Source organism: Micrasema longulum, unplaced genomic scaffold (assembly GCF_059751315.1).
Source record: "Micrasema longulum isolate JH-2025_06_02 unplaced genomic scaffold, ASM5975131v1 h1tg003159l, whole genome shotgun sequence".
Lineage (NCBI taxonomy): Eukaryota > Metazoa > Arthropoda > Insecta > Trichoptera > Brachycentridae > Micrasema > Micrasema longulum.
Genome location: NW_028280254.1, coordinates 1 through 15,803, shown reverse-complemented (window position 1 = coordinate 15,803; position 15,803 = coordinate 1). Strand labels below are relative to the sequence as shown.

At 32.4% G+C, this 15,803-nt stretch overlaps 1 long non-coding RNA gene across 1 annotated transcript in view; it reads left to right on the top strand.

The window, feature by feature from the left end:
• LOC148271022 (uncharacterized) overlaps positions 1–15,797 on the top strand; it is a gene marked incomplete at its 3' end in the record, with an annotated part of 77,963 nt that extends 62,166 nt beyond the window's left edge. Inside the window, exons 3-4 of the long non-coding RNA XR_015825223.1 lie at positions 14,524–14,654; positions 15,742–15,797. This is a non-coding gene — a long non-coding RNA (uncharacterized LOC148271022). The remainder of the gene's footprint in view (positions 1–14,523; positions 14,655–15,741) is intronic.
• Between the last annotated feature and the right edge of the window lie 6 nt (positions 15,798–15,803).

The window sequence follows — 15,803 nt, the reverse complement described above, 5'->3', positions numbered from 1 at the left end:
CGCCCCTTCTTTATTTACATTTAAGTCAAGATTGAAATGTCACTATCTAAATATTTAAATTGTTCCTTTACCCTTCTTCTTTCCTTCCCACCCCCTCTCCCCTCTTCATAGTTTAGTGTTAATTTTTTTAATATATTTTTATTTTGTTAATATTTGTTTTTATTTTTTGTATAAAAGTGTAAGATTCAATATGTCCATGTATTTATAATTTTCTCAAACTGAACGGTTCGGGTAGGTAGGAAGAAATTGCCTTAAGGCAATATGCCCGCCCTTATATGTATATATATTGTATATGTAAATAAAGTGTAAAAAAAATAAATGATAAATGGGAGCGTCAAATGTGTTAAAGGAGTCGGTATTCACAGGTAATTGATTCCGAATATTTTTCCATGATTCACATTCATTTTTGGCATTTATTGTCCCGACACGTGTATTATGTTGCTTAAAAACTTTCCTTATATTAACATATTTACTTCGGATACTATTTTTTCTCAATTTAGGAGATAAATTTGTGAATTAAAGTATGTTTACTGTTGATAATGACAGTATGTTTATTATAATTTATATATTTATATTACGGGCAATGTGTAGGCATCCATATAGAGTTTGAGTTTTTATCGAGTAGAGGTCGATTCAAACTTTACTCAAAAGTAGCAAAAATTAATTCACATTTTCTTGTATACCCACGAGCAGGCAATGCCTTTGTGGGATTTTTTGTTTACTATTTTTACTATTAAGACGTATTTCATTTTTATTTTATTTATTTATTTATTCACACTCTTTATCAAAATACAATTCCATATTCACTTTGCCCAGCTAACAAGGGTACATACCCCGTTCCAAGCTAGGCAATTACATTTTTATATATTATAATATTTAACAAATTAATATAGAGCACAGACAAACAAAATATACACTTATTCGGATACACATTTTGATTCATTTACATACAGACATACACACATATACACACATGTATATATAAATATACACATATATACATTCTATGTAACTATCCTTTGGTTTTTGAATACTCTGTTTTACCTATTATGTATATTGTAAAAAAATTAATTACAAAAATAAATTTAAAAAAATTGTTTTTGTACGGTTTCTAAAGGCGTAGTAGGATTATTATAGGCTCCACCCCATCCAATTATTCCGTAAGTGAGAGAAGACTTTCACTTCTGTCTTTGTTGCAATATGCTGACTTACTTCTTCATAACTTCATGAATTTTGGGAATGAGCATTGGTGCCGTCTCTAGCCAATGGAAGTAAATATAGAATACAAAACTGCAAACTACGAGAACCCTCCCACTGCGCATGTATCACACTAAACTCGGGCCGGGGTAAAAATACCGCACAAACAGTTATTTATAAACGTTATTTATTTTTTGGATTGTTATTCTTCATACAGTAGGCCTCAGAGGCGAATCGCCAAAATTCGTCAATATTTGACTTTTGATAATAATGCCTTTTAGCATGCTTTCTTATTTCGAGATAACTATCACTATCATTAATACAACTCTGGACTCAATGCACAATGCTTTTAAATAAATAATTTATATTAACCATGTCGGGAATCGAACCCGAGATCTCTTGCATGGTAGGCAGACGCGCTGACCATTAACACTACTAGGCTTTGATTGATTTTTCCAGTTACATCATTTTTCAAAAATTTTAATATTTTTAAATAATGTAGTATTGTTTTAAAGATTTCCATATTAAAATCTTCTCTAAACATTACTTAGACTAAATATGTTGTATTACATAAAAATAAGTTTTTTTTTCATGTCACCATGGCTGTTCAACGTGTATATCGATAACTGCATGAAAGAACTGAAAGGCTGGCTAAATGGAAGCAAAAATGGGTGATTGAAATGTCAATTGTCTTTTGAATGCTGATGATGCCGTGCTTCTTGCTAACAACAAAGATAACTGCAATTATTGTTGACAAAGGTCTACGATGTATGCGAGGGAAGAGATTTGCTGATGAATGTCGATAAATCGAATGTGATGGTTTTTGAAAGAAATGAAAGTATGACTAAATGTGAAATCACTGTGAATGGAGTTATACTAAAACAAGTAGAGGAATTCGTGTATCAAGGAAGTATGTTTACTAGGAATGGAATGACTGAGAAAGATATTGAAAAGAGATTGAGTACCGGGAACATTGTGAACGGTGCACTAAAATCAACCTTGGCAAATAAATGTTTGTCGCAAGAAGCAAAATTAGCAGTTCACAATGGAGTCCTGGTCCCGACTCTGATGTATGGGAGCGAAGTATGGACTTGGAAAAAGGATGAAAGTAGGCTGGATGCAGTAGAAATGCGATCTCTCAGGTGATGTGTGATAGATGTGATATGTACGATAGATGCACAAATGTCGAGATCCGTACATTGTATAAGGCTGAGAACGGTATTATCGACAGAATCAAGAAAGGAGCTCTGCGCTGGTTTGGACATGTAGAGCGAATGGACAGCGAAAGAACGGCTAAGAATATTAACAATCCGAATGTTGATGGATGCAGAAATAGAGAAAGACCGAGAAAGACATGGCATGACCAAATCCAATAAATACTTAAAGATGGACATGTCAAAAGTCGGAATAATCGGCGCGCGTGCATGAGAAGATGTATGAATGTAGAGGAAGCGAGATCCGTGTGCAAATATAGAGTGATGTGAGGTTCTATCGTCTCTGCCTACCCTAACAGGGAAACGGCGTGATGATTTTTGTTGTTGTTGTAGGTATAAACGCTGAATTTCGGCGCTGAGCTGGACGAAATCTATTCTTCAACTATGTTTTGAGGATGTCCAAATGCTTGCAGACTGGCTGGTTTTCTTCCCCAAATTTGTTGCAACAGAGAGGGAAAACATTTTTGAGAAGGCAATACGGAAGTCTAGGCATTTACAGAGCTTATGACCTGTCATTGGCTGGTTTAAGTGGCCACTTGACACACTGTGTAACATTCACTATTCTTCCTATGTTTGAATATTCTTTGCCATACGCCGTGCAATATGCACATTTTCGAAGAATCTCCCCCTTTTATATTCAAGTTTACACGTGTATATAAAGTTGTATTTTAATGTTTTCTGAAATTTAAATCATGTTGAAAATGTAAATATTTTTTCGCGGTCCGCGCGAAGTGTCGAGTTGAGGTTTTTATTATTTTTCCTGGAAGCTTTTTGCTGGTTTAGCATATTATTCCATCGCTCCATCTGGCGGATTTCTTAGAAAATATATACCCAGTTGCGTTCGACGAAGAAGCTATTTTTATTACGCGCAAAATCACGCGAAAATCGATCGGGATTAATTGATTGATGGGGAAATGCGATTACAGAGAATAAGTTTTTACACATGACTCTGTCGCAGATGCCTCCCCGATATTGTGCGAAAAAGACAACGGCACTTTGCGTTGGCGTCGGAGTGATTCTGTCTAGCTAAATACGAAGAAATTCGAAGCTTCGTTGTCCGGTTTTCCGCACCACAAAACTGAACCGATTTTAGGGGTGGGCTGCCAACTTTTAACAAGGGGTTCGCGGGGGGAGTTGGTTGGGAGTAGGGTTCGTGGGATGGGTGATTGGGGAAGTTTGTTCTTACTATCCAAAACACTTTGTTTTTCTTCTGTTGCTTGAGTGCATGTTGTATAGGGCAAATTATTCTAATGTTTCCTACAGGTATTTGTTTTTTTTTTTTTTTAAATAAACATGAATGATAAAACAGAGTATTAAAAAAATAAAGCATAATTACATAACAATGAAATACATATAGTAAAAATAGTAAACAAAAAATCCCACAAAGGCATGGCCTGTTCGTGGGTATACAAGATAATTTTAATGAATTTTTGCTCCCTTAATAAATATTGGACAGTTATAATATTTTTGTGTAACATAACAAAGAAAAAATAAGATATTCTGTAAAAGATAATATGGTATTTTTTCAATAGTAATTAAAAAAGGAAATAAAAAATATTTAAAAAAACGCAAAAATATTCCTTATTATTAAAGGGCAACAAAATAAATTGTAGAAAAAAAGAGTTCGTATCTTTAGTTTGAATCCAGGATAGTACATGTTTTTTAAAAGAAGGAAAATTTTGAAAGTTTGTAATCAATGAAATATTATCAGTAAAAAGGAATTAAAATTTTTTGGGCCTATAAAATATGCATGTCTCTGTGCTAGCCTCGTTTTACAATGTGGTATTTCTAACACACGATTCCTTCTTTGACTTGATCTATTTGAATTACTTGTAAATAAATTTTGGTTCTTAAATATACATTGAAAACAATATATTTGTCTTTTGTGTCGTTGTTTGATTTGTTTGTACTACTACGTTTTTCTTCCTTTCCGAGGCGGGATCTGGAGCGTGCGGCCGCGGTCTCAATTTGGAACTAACACTGTATTCCTTCACTGTCATACTGGGAAATTAGAAAAATGTGATTGTGCTGAGCACGTGTATTTGATTGGTCACAAATTGACAATACTGCAGTGAGGGGTACAATGAAAGCTTTTAAGGCTTCTTTGTTTTGTTATTTCCGCGGTTTGATTGTAAAGAAATATTAAATTTTCGCTTAATAAGTTTTTTTTTAAATGATATTGATATGCGAAACTGAAGAAAGACACACGTCTTAGAAGTCTTGAAGATAATCGTTCAAAGAATCGCAAAAATGTTGCGTTAAACATCTAAAAACATATGGAAGCAATATATTGTATTATCAAACATCGGCGTTTTTTTTTTTTTTTTTTTATTTATTTAATTTTACAATACGCCCAAGGGGCATTTACAAAAAATATACAGTTAAGTACAAACATAGTGCGTAAAAATTTAAAAGATAAACAATGCTTTTTTGTATACATTTAGAAACAATAAGAAGCATGCTGCCATGCAAAATAAAAAGTGAAACTTTACATAGTAAAAAAGAAAAAAAATATTTTATATGGATATAATAAAAGTAATTGAATTAAAAAGCAAATTGTAAGTAACTTGTAAAGAATTCAAACAAAAAAAAAAATACATTTTCATATACTTATAAGTATAAAAAAAAAATATACAGGTAACTACAAACAAAGAAAGTAATAATTTTATATATACACAACACATTAAAAGAAATAAAAAAAGATTTTATATACATGTAGAAACAATAAAAAGCAAACTGCAATGCAAAATAAAAAGCGAAACTTTGCATAAAAAAAAAGATTAAAAATATGAATATAAGAACAATGTTAAAATTAAAAAACAAATTGTAAATAACTTGTTAAGAATTCTAAATATATATATACACACATATATACACATATATACGTATAAAAAAATTGTTATTAACAAATTAATCTTAAAAACAAATAATGAAAATTAGTTAACAGTAAGTATATATGTGAAAATAATATAATATACGGTACACAAAAATATTTGATAAATTAATATCAGAAAGAGATAAGATAATAATAATACACATCAAAAACAGAGAAAGAATTGTATGAAAAAGAAAGTTTCATTACGACATTAATAATTTGTTTCAAACAGTGCATTTAAGAACGTTTTAAAATTGATAATTGTCGTATTAAAAATGTCTATTTCACAAGTAAATTTGTTGGTTAAGGAATGTAAACGCGGAATCGGAGTGTCGTGCATAGTTAGTACCCACGTATGTACTCGTAGTTGCAAACAACTCCGTACTTCTAGTGACTCGATTAGGTATTTTGAAGTTAATGAGATTCAGGAGTTCACAACAATCAAGCAAGTTTTAAAGCAACGTTAGGCGATTGCAGGCAATTGTTACAATATAGACAAAAAACGGATAGGTCTCTTTTATTAGGCATCCCCAATAAATATATTCCTCGAGCAATTTCATAAGGCAACAAAATTTTATGTTTCATAATTTAAATTTTTTTTTTTTCGATTTTTGATTTTTTGTTTGTTTATTTTTCCATACACATATTATTTACATTGAAATATAATTGCAAAAATACACTTTAGAAAAATACATCTTAATGACGGCAGATGATACTATACCTCAACCACAAATAACTATCGACGTGCTTAAAAACATGCTAAGCATTTGAGAGACCACAATGAACAAAAATGAACATGCTTAAGTTATCGCGGTCATAAATGTGATTGCGCAGCAGGATTATACGTCGTGAAACTTAAATATTTTGACATTTAATATTAGGTGTTCACGGATGTTGCATTGTGATCGCGAATACGATTAACAACCATGGTGCGAAATTGTTATCACGTCGTTTATTAGCACGTCGATAGTTATTTGTGATTGAGCTACAGGAGTACAAAAAATAAAAATGATTGGTTTTAATGAGGATCCCCTTATGTGATAAAAATCGCGTGTGTAATCTCTAAGTCAACGCTCGTGTCGGTTTGTTTTTTGTTTTCCTTGTAAATAAATACAGTTCACTGGCGAAAAATCGGCGTTTACAAAATAGTAAGGAGTATCTAATACAAAACAGTGAAAAAAAAATACAATTACTATGGCGACTGTTTTTCTTGAAACTTAGCTCGCCAACCACCGGCTAAATGCAATAAATAGCGTGATAAATAATAAATAAATAAATGGAACCCCGGCGCAGCGGTGCTACTCTGAACCGCTCTCGTGGCCGTAAAAAAACACTTTATTTTGTGTATTTTGTATGTAAATACGCGAGGTAAATGGTTAGTAGTTTTAGTTAGAAGTTAATAGTTTTTCTACGGCCGCGAGACTGTTTAGAATACCAGCCCTTTGGAAACCAAGGAACACCTTTTGGAAACAGCTGGCTTAGCCACAAAACAGAATTTTCCACAAAATACAAGATAAGCTCCGGAACCTATGTTGAGTGGAACACAAGTCGGGTGCCTAGTGTATACATTACTGGAGCCATTTTGTTTAGTTCTTAATTTTGGCAGCTATAATATCAAGTCTAGTGTCAAAACAATATCAAACGTAGTTTTTTAGTTTTTGACAATGGAGTGATCTGCCTCTAAGCGGATAGGCGGGGTTTGTCGGCTACTTTGACGAAAGCATTACAGTGGGCGTCTACGCAAGAAGTGTTGGCGTGACTTGTACATTTCGTATTTCTGCGGAATACTATTAGCGAAAGAAAATTGTAAATACGGGAAAACGTCAAATGATTTTGCGCGCCGTTTGCGGTCGCAGTGCAAAAAATATTTGAAGACAGAACAATATTAGTTTATTTATTTATTCAACGACTTATGCCTTTAACAAAATATAAAACATAAACATTTAAACAAAACACCTGGTGATATAAACTAAATGAACAAAAAATATAAATATATTCCAGCTGATGAAATTGAGTCAAGGATACTCGAGTTCCGAGAAAACCTTTATTTATAAAATTCAAATGTACTTAAAAAAAACTGTTTAAGGGTTTTTTTAACGAATATTATCTTGTGTTGTGGACATTATTTATTCCTATTTCGGAAAGAAAAATCATAGCTCTATTTCTGCGGATTTGTATTTTTGGTATGTTGGACAAAAACGAACTGAAGCGACGATATATAAAAAACTTGGCAAATATAGAAAATCCGCTGCGTGCGGTTGGGGAATTTGATGAAAAATATGTACTTATTTATTTATTTTTTATTTATTTATATTTTTTTTAATATTTTTTTCAAATTTATTTATTTATTTATTTATTTATTTAGTTATTTTTTTATTTATTTATTTATTTATTTATTTAGTTATTTATTTATACATTTATTTATTTATACACTTATTTATTTATTTGATTTTTTTATTTTTTATTTATTGATAAACTTATTTATTTATAAGGAAATCATACAGTCTTTTTTATAAATTCAAGGTTCAAAAGAACAATTTTAAAAGTAGGACTAATTACAGATATTACATTAATTTATTATGAATGCAGGAGGAGAGGGGAAAAAATAATTACATTAAAAAAAAAATAAAAAAAAAAGTACATAAAAGGGAGAACACATTGTATAGCTCCAACTCTACTTTCCTCTCCTCTCTCTGCTTCACTGAACATTTATATATCTTAGTAAAAATTCACAACCAACAATAATTAATTAGATACCGGTAGTAGATGTACATATGAATAAGTAAAAATTAAAGTTGAAATAAAAGTTAAAATTAAAATTTAAAATTAAATGTTTAAATTAAAAGTCAAAAGTTCAACAGGAGATAAATTTAAAATGTCTTCAACAGATCTGATAAAAATATGGTATTTACAATGTAATATGTCGATATCATCAAAGTACTGTGATGATTACTGTGAAACAAAAAATTCTCTAATGAAGTCTAATTGATCTATGTGGGATACGAAAAATGCTAAAACTTAACAATTTAGAATAATCTACTTTATTATTGAACAATTTATAAATGCCTAAGAGGTCTCCTCCAGCTCGACATAAGGGAAGACTTATCAGGGCCCAGACTACAATGGGAAGTGAATACAGCTATGATGTTTTGCGCAGTTGCTTTCGGGCCTTTGTTAAAAGCGGTTTCTCTGTTCACAATGCGAACGTCAGCCAATGGTTTTTAGCAATTAGATTAAAAAAAATATCACTTTTGACTTCAACTTTAAATGATTGAAGCCCATGAATATTTAATTTTTCCGATTTAAAATCTCTATTTTTTGCATGTGTATCGACTACACAGCACCGTAACGCGCGGATGTTTTTAGCATGGTACGGGAAGGGTCAAAATCAACCTGAAAAGCACACGATGGCTACACTAACCAGACGAGACATAAAATGACTAGATTTTATAATATTTCTTATATAACCCAAACGGAGGTTTGAAAATAATAAAAATAAATAAAAAACTAAACAAAAAAATGTATTGAAAAAAAAATCATTACGATGATAATATGATAAACAATTTTTTTTCTAGACTTAGTTTGATAGTTTATCAATAAATAAAAATTAATATAAAAACCCCGAACTTCCGCACTGTCCATCATAAAGTTTAATAAAATTGTGTACTTACATTCAAAATTGTTTTGGAAACATGTTTAATTGCAGATTACGACGAGAACCTTAAATTTTTCAGCAACTCTACGTATTTTCGTACCTATATAAAACCGATTTAACTTCGTCGCAATAATTCATTCTTTGGGCAGGGTCTGAAGCGTAAGACTAAACAAACCAGGGCCCCGATTACAGTGGGAAGTTAACAATTATCTGCAATTTTATCTACAAAGTAAAGTTCAATTTTCTGTATGAAAAGCAGAATATGAATACATTTTTTTCTTTTAAATATGTTCAATTATGGGTTATCGATGAAGATACTTTAAATGTTCATGCAAATATACTCATTTTCGTACACAAATGTCGACTTTTCTGTATAGACAGTCGAAGATAACTCTGTTAACTTAACTCTGGAGTATCAACGCAGCGTCCTATGCACCACATTAGATAAGAATGATGGGATGACGATGCTGATGATAAAGTTATTAAATTTATTTTCCACCATTTTCCCTACAAATCCTACAGTGATCCAAGAAATATTTTTTTCTCAATCGGTCTGGGTGTTGTAGTGTATTTTTCATTACCCCATTCCATATACCCTCTATCCCACCTGCTGACAAGCCTCTAAATTAAGGCTTAGCTGGTTATTCCTTAAAAAAATAAAATCATGCATTTACCAAAAGCATGTATTCGTAAATTCAAAATTTCTTGAAACAACATAACCCCCGATTTGTCAAAAATCCACACCTTTTAATGTCGTCATTTTAATTAGATTGTAATTACAATCATTAATTACCGTTTTAATTTTAATTCCACAATCAGCAATAAGCACGCTATGTATTAATTACTCTTATGTTGGACATTTCAGTCAAATGAAAAACCGGGAAATTATATTTTTTTGCTGTTTTCCGACTCTGCGGCTATCTTCGTTTATATCCGCACAGCTGATCTTGTATCTCGTTCTGTTATAAAAAAGTTCCGTATCTCTGTCTCGCTTTCACAGGCAGCAAATGACATGCGCCAACTTCACTGCGCAGTGGAAAATGAATCTATCATGGCCGATTTATCGATCCCGGAGTGGATAGGTAGCGAGAAAAGTGTTATTATTTCGATAATATTACAGCGATAAGATGTTCTATGTGAAAAGACTTGACGTGTAGATACACTTTGACTTTGTTTTTCAACGGGTGCCTTATAAGACTAGTGTTTGACGTGTCCTCGCAGTTTTTCGGTGGTTTTTCTAAAAATGGATTACTGCTGTCATGCAGTTGGTTCATCTTCAGTTTGCAGCGCTATTCTGACTCGTTGACAGTTTTAAAATGTGCCCAAGGTTTGCGGATCTGCCGGTTCTACCTGCCAAGGTTAAATTTGTGTTTTAATTACGATTGTCACCTCAAAATTTATAACCAGGCCTAGTTCAAAATCGATCATATGTGGGCGTGTCTGAAGCTATCACAGACGTACGTCAGTGTGCCGTCGCAGCTTCGAAAGGTGCGGAGTCATACGAAGCGCGCGGGACGTACGTCCGATTTCGCCCGTCGCGCGTATTTTTTGTCAGTCGATTTCGGCGACTCGGTGTATTTTTCTCCCGATGGTCTGGTCTTCTCGAATTATTATGCAAATTACAGACAGACTTCCCGTTTAAATGTTGCTAATTTATTTAATTTAGCTAGCCGTTACTTAACTGGAGCATTCGCTTAGCGAGAGCAAAAAATGAATCATATTCAGAGCGGTGTGTAACATATTTTTATAGAACGAGTTTTTTGAAAGGTGATTAACCAATTCTTTGTAAAATCCTATTAATATATTCATACTTGAGAGTATTTCCGTGAAATACCTGTAAATACTTTTATCGTTTTATTGTTTGGTTAACTATTCCCATTATGTTTTCATAATTGATCAATATTTACGCTGTCAAATCAAATGAAAACAAACCATTTTATTTTGTTTCGAGGCAACCGATTGTCTTTGATCGTTTTCTTTACGATTCGTTTGCACGAAATTGATTTGGCATAAATATAATTCAATGCGACATTTACATATTCATTCTTTAATATTTCTATTCTAAAAATTTAACGAAATATATCCATGACAAATATTGTATCTAACGATATTTAGACGACGAATCGTTTGTACAAACAAACAAAACATCACGCCGTTTCCCCGTAAGGGTAGACATAGAGGATAGAACGCCATATAACTGTCTTTATTTTATTTCATTTACAAAATATTCATTTAACAATTATTGAGAAACATGTCCCAACTCCATGGAACCAAAGTCCTGTGTTGAGTTGGGGTGAATATATGTATAAAACTGTAACAGTCAATATCACCATATTTACTACATATAACGAAAAAATACTTTAAAAATACATTGCATATCATATACAAAAAATAACATGCAATAATAAAATATAAAAAAAAACGTATAAAATATATGGAAAAATAAAAAATAAAATTGAAATAAAACCAACTCAAATATTTGAAAAACCATCAAGGAGGTTCTATCAAATCCCTCCCCTTAAGGAAGATCCAGTCCTGAAGATCTCTTTTGAAAATAGAGGCTTTAAAATATTTGCATACATATCTCACTTCCTCTGCATTCACACATCTTTTACCATCTACATTCTACCCCCCCCTCGTATATGTGAAACATTTAACAAGAACTTTAATAGTCTAGATGTATTTAACACTCCATAGCACAAGCAGAATTGAATACCATTTCAATTTTCAATTTCAATTTTTTAATTTTATTTATTCATATATATGTACATTACAAAATAGGGTATTTCAATTCATACATATAGAAATAATAATAGTAAAAAGTCAGTAAAATTAGGTATATATATAAATAACACATAGGTGTACATAATATCTTGAGAATAATATTATGTTAAAAAAGGATGAGAATCTTGTAACGAAAAACTCCCTCAGAGACGTGAAAAATGTCGCTGTCCAAAGTAGTATTGTTCAACATAGAGATAGACCTTCCAACAGGCATAGCCATCGGCAGGTTGGTTCTGTATATTGTAATGTCAAACAGTCTGTGTTGACACTGTCGTAGGTAATTATCTCGAACATAAAAGCTAATGCCCAAACCAATATTGAATCAACTGCTCCACAAGTGTATAGCTTATGTTATGTTTTTATTCTTTCATTGTGCGTTTTGCAATATAAATAATATAGATGTACATAATTAATCACAAACATAAATACGTGGTGTTTAAAACTGCCTGGACATTTTGTTAATTATCTGTGTTCATTAAGTCTTCTTTGTTTATTTTCAAATGTAAAAATATTTTTAAAAAAGTATATTTTTAAAAGATCTTCCATATTTTATATATTTTTTATCTTTGTATATATAATCCCTCTGTACGTGTGATGTCACCGAACTCCTCCTAAACGGCTTAACCGATTTACGCGCGGTTTTTAGAGAAATATAGATCTTTGCGCTGTGCGTGTTCGTAGATATTAAAATCATTAATCTAATTTGTAAAAAAGAAGTGAGGAGCATAAATGTTTTATTCGTCGATCTACCAGGGTTGCATTTGAGGAGAATGCATTTACAAAAAAATAGAAAGATGTTGTTTTCTTGTGTTTAAAAAAAGTTCGTTTTTGAATGTTTACAAACAGCATTTGTTTTTTATGGATCTTAATCAGATCCTTTCCTTAAATTCCTCATAATTTCTACCCATTTATTTCTTTTACTGGATTTTTGGTAATACTAAAATAATATTAAATTCAACACATTTTTATAAATCGTTTTCCTACATAAGTAGACCACTCTGTTGATGTGAAGACCGGAGTTTGACGTTTGCAAAAAGAATGCCATATTTAAAAAAAAATTTTTCTTATGTTTTGGAATTCAACCATAAACAAGTATCTAGGTACCTACTTAAACGAAATATTAACAATTTTAGTTTTGGAATTTAATCACAAAAAAGTACCTAGGTCCCTATTTATCAATGAAAAGTCTTTTTCCAAGCTTATAGCAGGTAAGCCAACGTTCGGGGCAGGACAATGTCTGTCGGGTCCGCTAGTTCCTTTATAAAATATATAATAAGTTAAAATTACTATAGCGTACATTGAATCACTGTTGCATATAAATTGTATGTACGGGGTGATCCACAAAACAAGATTACAAAGGCTCCTGAGGCTGCGGGATTTTTTTTGTTTCAAAGTTGGCGCACCAGACGTGTAGGGGCAATCCTAACGTTCAGTTTATTTGGTACGTGTATTTGTCGGTCATTTTGGTTAGTCACAGTAATTTTTTTCCGATGGAGAGCACGTCGTATGCTCACGCAATCTCCCGTCTGTCAAAATCGCTTGACCACCGCTTGTGAATTTTCGGATCATTTTGCACAGAAAGAAGCTTTTCTGGACTCTCGTGACAGGGAATGAGATGTGGGAGTGTCACTACACCCTAGAATCCAAAAGACAATCGCTTCAGTTACGTCATTCATTTTCCCCATCCACCAAGAAGTACAAAACCACCCATTTAGCCAGAAAAGTTATGGCATCAGTTTTCTGGGACCGTAACGGGGTCCTTTTTGTTACTTGTTAAGTCACTCCTAATGATTCTTCTTGACTTTGACACGAGTCTTCATCAAGTAATGCCTCCAGTTCTGCATCTTCTTGCAGTCTTTGACGTGAAAGCATTGTTCTTGAAGCGTTGAAACTACTCACGACACATTCTTTTACTAATATAGCATCCTCACCAGATTCTTCAAGCTGAAAACAGATTTCTTCGTATTGAAACAAAAAATTAAAACCTTTCACAATTGATGAGAATTTGTCTCATTAACCCTCCCTCCCCTCCCCGGTGATGTGTAGCTAGTACACATTGCGTCTAATATCTACAATATTTTTATAAATATAATAAACATTGGGTTTAAATTTTCAGTATTCCTCCATTACACATTTACGTATCGACTGAAATAATTTGTTATTAAATAATAAGTGTTTATTAGGCACAAAAAAAGCATTTTATCGGAAATCGGGGATAAATTACAAACATCATCAAAAGTATACTCTCAGTCAGTCACGTAGTCCAGTACTATATAGCTACTCAGTAGCTCTCGGGAAGTTGACGCGGGTGCACGTTTCGCCCAAGTCGTTAGCGATACCTATACCTGGTTTTTTCATGTTTTCAACAGTTAGATTTGAAATATTATCATCTTTGAATTAAATTATGGTTAATTAAAGCCATTCCCTATAAATGTTTCATTTTTCCGCTTTCAAATATCTTATTTTATTAATTTGTAGTGACTACACAGCACCGTAACTCGAGGGTGTTTTTAGGACAGTAAGGGAAAGATTAACTGACATTTTCAATCGAGAATAAATTTATGATGCAGACACAAATCGACTAATGTTTCTATGAGGTTATGTTGACAGATGCCCAAGTTTATTGCATGATGCATCTATTTATTTCAACCACTACTTACCGCTAAAGTCATTTACAGGAAAACGGCAGAAGTAAAAACACTTTTTTAACTATTTGGTTCGATTCACTCATCTGTCCGTGTGCAACCCACCTCCATTATTAACTTCTAATAATGTTTGTGTTGTTTTTTCATTTTTAGGAAACAGAATCAAGTATGCCGTAAGGAGAGCGGAAAGGACAAACGCCCCGGGGACAAGAGTGACCCCGCTCCGGGACAGAACACTGCCCTAGGCACCAAATATATAGAGGACTGTCAACATTCATCCAAAGGTTACCATCCTTTATTCTTGTATCACTCGCGAGTTACATTATTTATTTCAGTTCAGTGCCACTCTGTGGGAAGGGGACGGGTTGTGGGTGGTCCCGTGGCTAATGTCGCGGACTCGCATATCAAAGATCCGACATTTGAAAGCATATTCAGTACCGTCCACATATTTATTTATTTATAAATTGATTTCAAAAAAATAGTATGCAGACTTAATAACAGGGAATCCATATAAAACTAATTAATGTAAAATGAAAACGGAGTGTTCTCTGTTTATGATAGTCTCCATTTAACATGGCTCAGCCTGTTCTAAGATGGAGATTTTTTATCTTTAGAGCATAAGTAGTCCTATACTAATAAAACAGCAACATAAAAAAAACTAAACTTACTTAATTATAAATGCCTAGCTAATCAAATGTAAGAAATTAAAAATCTTTATTATACAAATATAAAGTATATATATGTGCCAAGAATACATGTTACTTAAACATAAATAATATAGTGTAATATATAATAAAAAACAAATATAAAGCAATGAAATACATAAAAATATAAATAATATGTGTAATAATTATATAAAGTACTACGTTTTTTGATTTATATATTTTTTTTTTTAAATCCCTCGCTACACTATTTATATGTGCAGTTATTTTTATTTTAAAATTTGTTTTACATTTTGAGTCTTTTATATTTGGCAATAAATCATTAAATATTTTTGGAGCAATTATATTATATTGCTTTTTACCAAAGGCGGTTGATACAAATGGGTCAATACAGTTAATTTGTGATGCTGAACAAGTGATTATATTTTGTTGGTTCTTTTGACCTCACTTAATTTATCATAAAATTTAATTAGTAGGCACCTCACAAACAATTGTCTTACATCCAATATCTTTAACTCAGCGATATATGTTGAATATTCGTATATCTGCCACATTACAATATCCTCCTCATACCTCTTCCTTGTGACATTATATTGATTTTCAGCGCTCAAGAAGAGAATACTAGAACAATAATTGAAATGCGGCAAAACAATCGCCTTATAAATTATATGTTGTATTTCATACTGATTAAAGTGGTTGATTGTTTCAGAGGACAGTGGTGTATCGAGCCATGCGGGCGCGCGCCCCCCGGCTGTACCCAGCGGGGCCCCA